Consider the following 9,484-nt stretch of genomic DNA (forward strand, 5'->3'; position numbering starts at 1 on the left):
GACAGTAGAAATTCAACAGCAGAAAGATCAAAACAACCCTATCTTTATTCCCCCCGCACCTTGCAGAAAGCTAAAATGCCAGCGCGTTGGATGGAATTGCTCACTCTGACATATGCGGTATGTTGATGACATGTTAATTATATTTTCCTAGAAAAATAGTGGACATTGAATTTCTTAGAGTTCTTATAACCGTGAATTCTATTTACTAGCTATCATCTGTGCGTTTGGTTTGTTTTGGTTTTAAATTTTTAATTTTTGGAGGGAATCTGATTTCATATATGCTACCTTTCTAGCAAAACCCATCTAAGTAGCCACACATGGGACCATAAGTTCAAACAACATTAGTGAGTTTTGTATGGGCTTTTTCCAGCTTACCCATAAAGCGATTCCTCTGGGCAAGATACTCTGTTTCCAATCTTGGTAAGGAAAATGAACAAAAAGTAATTTTATCTTTTTGTATTTTGTTTTCCCTCTGTGGAATAGGTCTGGAAAGACAGGGAGGGCTTGACCCTGAGGCAGACGCTGGCCCAAAGTTGTAGATCATGAGACTGAACTCCTTAGAAGACAGCTACCTGGACCAGGCAAGAAATGTTTCCTACAGTTTTGTGAAAAACATTTTTCCAAATACTGTGTGAATATTTTTCTGCCATATTGATTTTACTGATCAGATTTGGAAAGATTACGTCCATGGTAGTTGTATAAAAAGATGGAGGTAACTTTTATCTCTTTCCATCTCCCTTTATGGGGATCTCTGTAGCTATCTGAACAGCAGGATTAGCAGCCGAGTGCCCAGCCTTTCATCTTTGAGTCTCCAGAGAGTCTTGACCATTTGTCTTGAATATAGACTTCACTAAAATCAGCTATATCTTTGTCACCTCCAGGCTGGGCCCTAATGTACTTTCTGCAGAGCTTATTGCAAGGTGAACGTTAAATTAGAACTCTATAAACTTAATTTGCTTCCAGTGCTTCATTTGCTTCCAAGTGTAATTCTTGATATTGATTTTAACTTATATTTAACTTTTATGGTGGTAGTCACGCGTACTTAAGAGGCTGCTACTTCTTCGCTGCTGTGAAACCTGACCTGAGTATTAGATTTTAGCCATTGGAGACAGGAATATTCCTTTTCTCTGGAAGACACATAAAGTATTAATCTAGTAGAAACCATATTTAAAAGCTTTCAAGACATTCTGCATATCCTGTCTTCTGATGTTTATGTAGTGGGACCGGTAGACATCTGTAGAATGGCAGCCAATACTGGTCTGATCTAACGTTTATTTATTTATTCCTTTTTCAAACTTAGATTTTATTCTTGAGAAGTACCTTTTATTATGTTTTCTCATGAATACACGTGTATTTTGCAACACACTGGAGACATCAGGCAAAATCCAGCACCCTCTTCTATTCGTTCTCAGTGATTGCTCTTGCTGATGACCATGTCAAGAGAACAATTGTAATGAGGTCTGCAAGTACACTTTAATGACTGTCATCCAAACTTTTCTGGAAAATTTTGGAAGTTTCTTCATACTGCACATGCTTTCGCTTTGGTTTTCCTCTTAATTTCCCCCCCCCCCCCCAAACTTAATGTATCTATTATACAGCCATAGTTTTATTTTGGTACGATTTCTTACAGTTAGTTTGTACGTAGCTAACTCCACTCAAAGATTTTTTGTGTAATCTTTCTTCAAACTAAAATTTAATTTTCTATTCTTAGCATGCAGAGCACTGTGTGACCTTTAGGTGCCATCTGGTGTTGAGCTTCAGCTCCAGCAGAAGAGTTGAGTGCATAAAGGGCGCAGATTCCCTTTGACTTTCTGGCCCACGCGAAAGGACGTAGTAACCCTTGACTCGGGTAGAATGCATGGATGTGGCAGATACACGGTACCCTCACGCAGAGAATAAGAGCGGTCACTGTTCATTCAGTCACGTGTACGTGCTATCAGTCAAGAAATTCCAGGTGCTGTTTGGAACTTTCCTAGGGTTTTCTGAGATGTATGACTCTCATGAGAACATTCAGACCTTCAATATCCCCAGCAGTTGCATTTTTAAATGATGTATGTGGTTCAGGTGAAGTTATTACCAACTGGTAAATGTTTTAAATTTTTTCATTCATTTTCAATGTCTGTAGTGTTAGAGCTATTGCCATATAACACAGTTTGACTTTAAATGGCATAAGGAAACCTGAACATAGACAAAGACTGAAATACAGTTATGATTTATGACTTAAAGGTTAATAAATAGATCACTAATGAGCTTTTTACAACAAAATGGGTGAAAACTATTTCCACTGGAGAAAGTAAACATTGAATAAATGTGGGTAAATATAGAAATTATGGAAGAGACCAAATTTGGCAAAAAATAACCAAAACATTAAAATTAATATATTTTTCCATAGAATGTTGTGAAATTGTTGTAGCCATAAATTATTAACAGAGTGATTTTATGCTTCCTTCAAAAGCAATCCTCCAACCAACTGTCTTTCAGGCTGCCAGGATAAATGGGGGAGGAAGGCCAGAAAATTTCCCTCCTACTCTGTCTAATATTATTGATGAAAATTATATATTCCTTGGGCTTTTTTTTTTTGTTTGTTTCTGTAAGTCAACATTTTAAAGGAAAAGTCTTTCTTTTGTTAGAACTTTTTCAGCTAGCATATGCTACTGTAGTAGCGGTTGATTTCTGGTAGGGAGGAAGATTTCCAGCTGAATAATGCAATGCCTTCTCCTTTCCAGAAACTCATAGGAACTGCAAAGGAGTGTCGCCATCCGCTGCAGTGGCCTTTCTTAATTTGTGCCAACCGATCAGATTTTTAGCATGTGGCTGCATTAAACAGAGTAAGTAGAAATGAAAAGCGTATTCAATACTTAATAATGTTAAGACAGCCAATACTTCATCAGAAAAAACAGCCAGCTCTCACAAGAAGACTCAAGCCATTATAGAAAAAGCAGTAGAGAGAAAATGTAATTAAAACTCTATAACAGCTTCTTTTCTGACAATGTTTTCAGTTTTCTGCAACTTTGACGTTTCCTATCTTTATGCTCCTCTCGAAATTACTTTTTTATTATGGTAAGCATTAAATAGTGATAAGGAATTGAAATTTGCTAATAAAGAGAACGAATAGAGTAATGGTAAAAATAACAAAGTAATAGGAAAGTACAACAGTACATAAAATACTGTAATATTGTTTTGCAGAATGCTGTGGTGTTTTTCTCCTGCTTACGACACCTTTGTGTTTTGCTTAAAAATGTTCTTGTGACCATTGATTCACTCCTTTCCAAATGACTGGACAGGTTTTCAGTTGCTGCTAATCAATATAGTTCAGTGATGTTAATCGAGTTTTTTACTGCCACAAGAGCTATCTTTAGAAAATAAATATTATGCATAGATTAGAAAACCAAACCGCTAAGTCTGTACTGAAGTAGCAACATCTGTGTTGCCACCTACCCAGCAGACACAGATTTTAAAATTTGCAATTTTTCTATAAAGTGGTATGCTGAGATTCTTATCCAGGCAATAAAACCAAGGAAATAAATTCTGCAAAACAAGATTCCTGAAGCACACTAAAACAATTTTTTTTGAACGTGCCTCTCGTTGACTAATCAAGAGATAGTTGGAATACCACAAACTATTACGTGGGGGTAAATGGTTTATAAATGAAGAAAACCCTTTGGGGATTCAAGCCTTTCCTGAAAAAATATGATTATGCCATTTCAGGGAAAGCACTCGCCAAAATGTCAGCTGAAGCAGGAAGCTCCAGCTCATTGTAACTGTAGCTGCTAGATGCTTGAGCAACTCCCAAATGAAAACAAGCTGTAAGCCATCATTTCAGTCAATGAGTGGATTTCTCTTCCTGCATACGAGCCATGTAGCTAGTGAGGATGGCTGGTAGGAGAACCTCAAGCCAGGTTTACTATAAATAGACAACTATCAGAAAGGTGTAGAAAAATAAACAGGTTTTGATAAAACAGACAAGAAGTCTCTTCACATAACTGGAAGTATGCTTCAAAAACAACTTCTAACAAAACAGCTTTAAAACAGGTCTGGTTAAACTCTATCTGCCAGGAGTAAGAGTGCACCAAAAAGCTGTGCTGGGCTGCGGAGACTCTGTCATTTTGGGTTTTTCTGCCTCATTTCTACCTGCCATTACTCCTTTTACTTCTTTGTCAAGTTATGTAAGCTGAGGGTACGCATCAAACGCCAAGTCGACGTTCTGTGACTGAGGAGAATACGTGTTTCTACTGACAAGTCCTCTACTGAGAGGTAGGTCACACTGAGAAGTTTGAGGATTTCGGGTTTGTCGTTTGCGTTGTGGCGTGAGAGGCTAGATGGAGGGCTATCACTGCTGATTTTCTTACCCAGCTCAGCTTCCCTGCCTGACCTTTAGGGTATATCTCTAAAAATCAGGTATCGTATTACTTCTGTATTGCCCAGCGTTGTCTGAGTCTTGGTAAGTGCTTGCCAAAATGAAACCGCTTAGTTTGCTTTAACTTATTTACCACTGAACGTACATGGGTATTTGTGACGCATCTGCAATAAAATCAAAGACGACGTTGCTGGACCCTCATATCTATGAACAGTTATTACCCGCTTACTTGTATTGTTACAGCATAAGTAGAAGTATGGGAGATAACGTCTTTGCTGTCATCAGTTACATACATTAGAACTCCTCACATGACTCCTAGGAGCCAGTACCAGGAAGCTGCAAATGGAAATACTGGAAACCCCCACAATTCTCACAGTCCAGTGCAACAGATAAGCATTCGATGGAATAAAGAATTATGAATCAATACAACACAAAGGGCACGATAGGATCTAAGTATGGAAAAAAATTGATGTAAAGTGTATGCAATAAGGAGAGGATTAGAGAGGGACATGGGAGACTAGACCTTAGCTATACTAACAGTTCTACAAAGGAGATTCCATTGAGATCTGTTGAGAAGATGGTTTTGAATCACCTTTTGACACAAGAACTAACTTTTCAGACCAATGCAATCTTAAAATTTAATGCAGTTATGCAAAGCATGACATAATTGAAAAGCAAGGAAAATGCAATTATGCCTACTAAAATGAATCACTTGAAAGAAATTTTATGTTTTTTTAAAGTAGAAGGTATAAAAAAATTGTTTAAGTTAGGTATTTAAAATTCTTGCTAAAGAGAATAAATCTCAGCAAGGGAACTAATGCTGCTAATCTCCTGAAAATGTCATTTTACTCATTCATAATGCTTGGTTTAAAAACAAAATCCAAACTCTATGTTTCTTAACATGATAACTTGGCTAAAAAGACAGCTCTTAATAAAATATGCATTTGCAAGGTAATTCTTCCCCTCCTTTCCAGAATTAAGTTTAAGTGGGTTTACATGACTCATTTACTAATACTATTTGTTAGTGAAGGTGGTGAAAGCAAAGGTTATATAAACAATTTGCTCTTGATCATTTTTGATGTTGAAGTACTTCTCTAAGAGCCATTTAAATCTGCCAGCTCTGTGTGTTCCTCCATTTTCTCATTTTTCAGAAGTATGAGTGGATAATGAGACTACATAATGAAAAAAAAAAAAAATCCACAATGTTAACAGTTAAAAATGCTTATTGCAAATGCAAACTGGAAACATGTTGTCCAATTGATTTATTGTTGTAAATATAGGCAGTGGAAATCATAAGTGTTTCTACTAAGTAAATTACCTCCTTCCTATGAGGTTTTCTTCTGTGGAGCTACCCTTGATACATCACTATGCATTCGAGCCACCAGCTCTGTTGAAGTCCATTAGAAATTCCACTTCATATAATACATTTCACTATTATAGCAAAAGTCTTTACTCCCAAGAGTGAGCACTGTAATACATTTTTATGATGTAATTGTCCACAGCCTGGAGAGCACCTGTTAGCTAAATCTGATTTAGTACATTGCTGCTACCACTGCTAAAATACAACGCTGTATAGTAAAGTAGTTAGGAAGCAAAGAAAGAAGTTGATTTGTATCCACGTATGTGTGCGCGCGCGTGAGATTTAACAATAGTATACTTTCATGGTATGTGGTTGGTTTTTTTTTTTCCTATTGAAAATCTCATTCTGTATGTAACAAGGACACAAAGATTTTTGGTTTGCACATGGTTTACAACACAAACCTGTCTATCCAAAGGAAAAGATAGAAAAATGTCAGTTAGCAATGATAGCTAAGAGATGTACACTGATACTTTTGCTGTCACAATGCATTCAACAATTGGATTGCTATTCAACCTAGTGCCTTTTTAGGAAACTTTATACTCTGAAAGTTTACTAGTAAATATTTCTGAAGATTACCATGTACAACTGGAATAATTGCATTTGATAATATATACGCAGTGTAATTCTTGATGTAATGTTTTTTGAAATCATTCAAAGTCCATTCTGTTAAGTTCCTCTAAATTGTCGTGCTCAAATTAAAAATTTAACATCATGCATTCTAAGTTGTCACATATTTAAGACATATGAGCAGATGTCATTTGAGTCTAGAGATGTCAGAATAATTATTAGCGAGGCTGGAATATTACGGGTTTTTTAATAGGAAAACGTTTCTGGTGGGGAATCCTGCAGACAATGTATTAGACAGAACTCTTTCAGGACAGAATATGGGGTTCGTATCTATGTGTTTTCACATGTAAAAAATAGCTGCTCTATCTCCCAGCTTGTGTTTATGTAAATAGATGTTAATTACCACCAAGCAACCCCTGATTATGCCGGGGGGGAAGGACAATTGTATGTCATAGTTTTGGCAAGTTCCTAAGTAAAAATAATTAAGTTTATATATTTAAAAACTTAAATTACCATTTTTTCTAAGCCTGTTGATCCTTACGACCTTGTTTGTGCTAAATATGGGACTATCTGCAAGGGATGGCACAATTTTATACTCTGTGGGCTTAAATTAAATGCCAAAGAGCTTCAAAAGCCATTTTAATTGCTAAAATGAAAAGATGACACACATCAAAGAATCTTTATTTTTTTCACACTGATGCCTACATAGCTTTTTTTATATCCATTTAAAGCTGTTAGCTAGACTTCATCCTTATTATGGAGTCCCTGTATTGTTTTATTTTTTAAAGACTGCAACATCACAGTTTCAGAAGGAAAATTTCAGAATGAAATTGCCGTGTTCTGACTTTGAATCACAGCAATATCTGGGTTTACATGCTTTTCCACTCCTATTTTTCTCCCTGTGCCTCTAAGGCTATATGTTTTCTGCTCAAGCCCTCAATCTAACCCAGGGCGTACCTCAAAATGGAGCATGTTGAGGCACTCACCTCCTCAGTGCACCCTACCCACGGGTACCACGGGTAACTTGCTTAGTAACAGTATGTGAATGGGAATTTGTAAAAAATTATACAAGTGGCAGCCTTAACAATCTCCACCAGAGCCTTCTGCAACTATGCTGTTAACTGGTAATCAATGATGGTGTCTCTGAATTCCCAGCACGCTGCACTTACAAGAGAGATCCTTCTGAAACTGATGAAGTAATGCCCAAACTCTTCAGAAATGTCAACAAAACCAAATACTCTTTTGAAAGCTTTTTGGTATCCTTCCAAATTTAGGATTATAATCTGTGTGTTAATGTGTGTATATGCATAAATACATATACATTTGCAAAAGCGCTATATATTATTGCAAGGTATGTAATTATAAATATTCAAATGGCATGTAGGACAAAGAAGGAGCAGAACTCCCCCAAATAACTGAATTTTAAGAGTTCCTGTTATCCTTAGTTCCCACTAGTTATAATGTGGGATTAGCTAATCCTCAAAAAAATCTGTATTTTGTTAAACTGTAATAGTCTTTGAGTTTAGGTTCTCCTTTTTGGCATTCATTTCTGAAATGAATGTTAGAAATGTTACTTTGCATGTGATTTTATTTCTTAGGATTTTTTTTAAGCAGAAATTTCTGTTCTTCTGTAGAAACCTATAGTGGATCCTGTTTGTTGGGTTATGTGAACAAGATTGACATCTTATTAATCTTACAGTAGTTTGATGTCCGTGTAATGCTGCACGTTTTTATCCATAGCCAATTAACACTGTAAAGGGCTTTGATAATGTAACAAAGATAGACTATAAAAATGCTAGTTGCATAAAAAAAATTCAAAAGGAAAACCATGTTGATTTAGTTTGGAATGAATTGTGAGGGGAAAAAAGCAGGTCTGTACTGGGTATGGCTGGGATGGAGTTAATTTTCTTCACAGTAGCTCTGTGGTCCTATGTCCTGGGTTTGTCACCACAGCAGTGTTGGTAATAAGGGTTGTTTTAGCTGTTGCTGAACAGCACTTGCACAGCATCAAGGTCTTTTGTTTCTCACAATGCCCCACCAGCGAGTAGGAGTTGGGAGAGGATACAGCCAGGACAGCTGACCCCAACAGACCAGAGGGATATTCCACACCATACGGCATCGTGCTCAGCATATAAAGCTGGGGGGAAAAGGAAGGGAGGATGTTTGGAGTGATGACATTTGTCTTCCCAAGTAACTGTTAGGCGTGATGCAGCCCTGCTTTCCTGGGGATGGCTGAACACCTGCCTGCCAGTGGGAAGTGAAGAGTGAATTCCTTGGTTTGCTTTGCTTGCACATGAGGCTTTTACTTTACCTGTTAAAACCGCACACGTTTTCTCACATTTGCCTTTCCCATTTTCTCTCCCATCCCACTGGGAGGGAGTGAGCGAGCTGCCTAGCAGGGTTAACCCACCGCGAGGTCTTAAAAAAATCTTCCATTTCAAAGAGGAAATTTCCATTTCAGGGGAGCCAACTGAAATGAATTTGTCAAATGTTCAAAGATGGAGGAGGTTTGAGTAAAATTCAAAGGTGTAAAAATCCCGAATTCAGGCCAAACACTACAAACCATAAATAGGTAAACTAAAAGAACAGTAGAAGAAAACAGAAAACCTTTAAAAATGGTTAAAGTGACTAGTCAAAGAATCTTAGGTGGTTCAGAGAGAAATTAAGAACTGCCAAAAGTCAAGCTAGCAAAGCAGTATGTAGCAAGTATCAAAGTTACCTTGTCTAATAAAAGAGCCAGGAAAGAAGCACTAAAGCCTTTGTAACAGTAAGAAAGAGGTTGAAGATAATTTATGTACTGGCCAAAGCCTAAATAAAATGTTTGAAATAGAAGAGTGATACTGACTATTAGCTAAAGTAGGATGGTTAATGGAAAAAGAGTACGGCGACTGTATCCAGCATAGATCTAAACCATGTTCAAAGGTCTATACAACTGTAACGTCAAATTCTAGATGTTATAACAAGAATTTGTAATAAAAATAATCTCTCTGTTTGCAGAAAGGAGAAAGCATGTTCCAGCCAGCTGCAGGTTTTTAACCCTGACCTCAAAAGAACGCAAAACTTACAGCTTTTTACAGTAAAAGGAAAGTGAGATAAAATTCTCCATCAGTTTATGAAGTGACATCTTTCCTTAATGGTGGCTGGCTTACTAAATACAGCAAGTGCTGTAGATGCTGTTTATTCTGACCTTATCAAAGTTT

General features: G+C 37.0%; 1 long non-coding RNA gene across 1 annotated transcript in view; it reads left to right on the plus strand.

The window, feature by feature from the left end:
• LOC142601662 (uncharacterized) overlaps positions 1–586 on the plus strand; it is a 114,402-nt gene extending 113,816 nt beyond the window's left edge. The window contains exon 6 of the long non-coding RNA XR_012835204.1: positions 484–586. This is a non-coding gene — a long non-coding RNA (uncharacterized LOC142601662). The remainder of the gene's footprint in view (positions 1–483) is intronic.
• The last annotated feature ends 8,898 nt before the right edge of the window (positions 587–9,484 follow it).

This window comes from Balearica regulorum, chromosome 4, assembly GCF_011004875.1.
Source record: "Balearica regulorum gibbericeps isolate bBalReg1 chromosome 4, bBalReg1.pri, whole genome shotgun sequence".
In the NCBI taxonomy this organism is placed as follows: Eukaryota; Metazoa; Chordata; class Aves; order Gruiformes; family Gruidae; genus Balearica; species Balearica regulorum.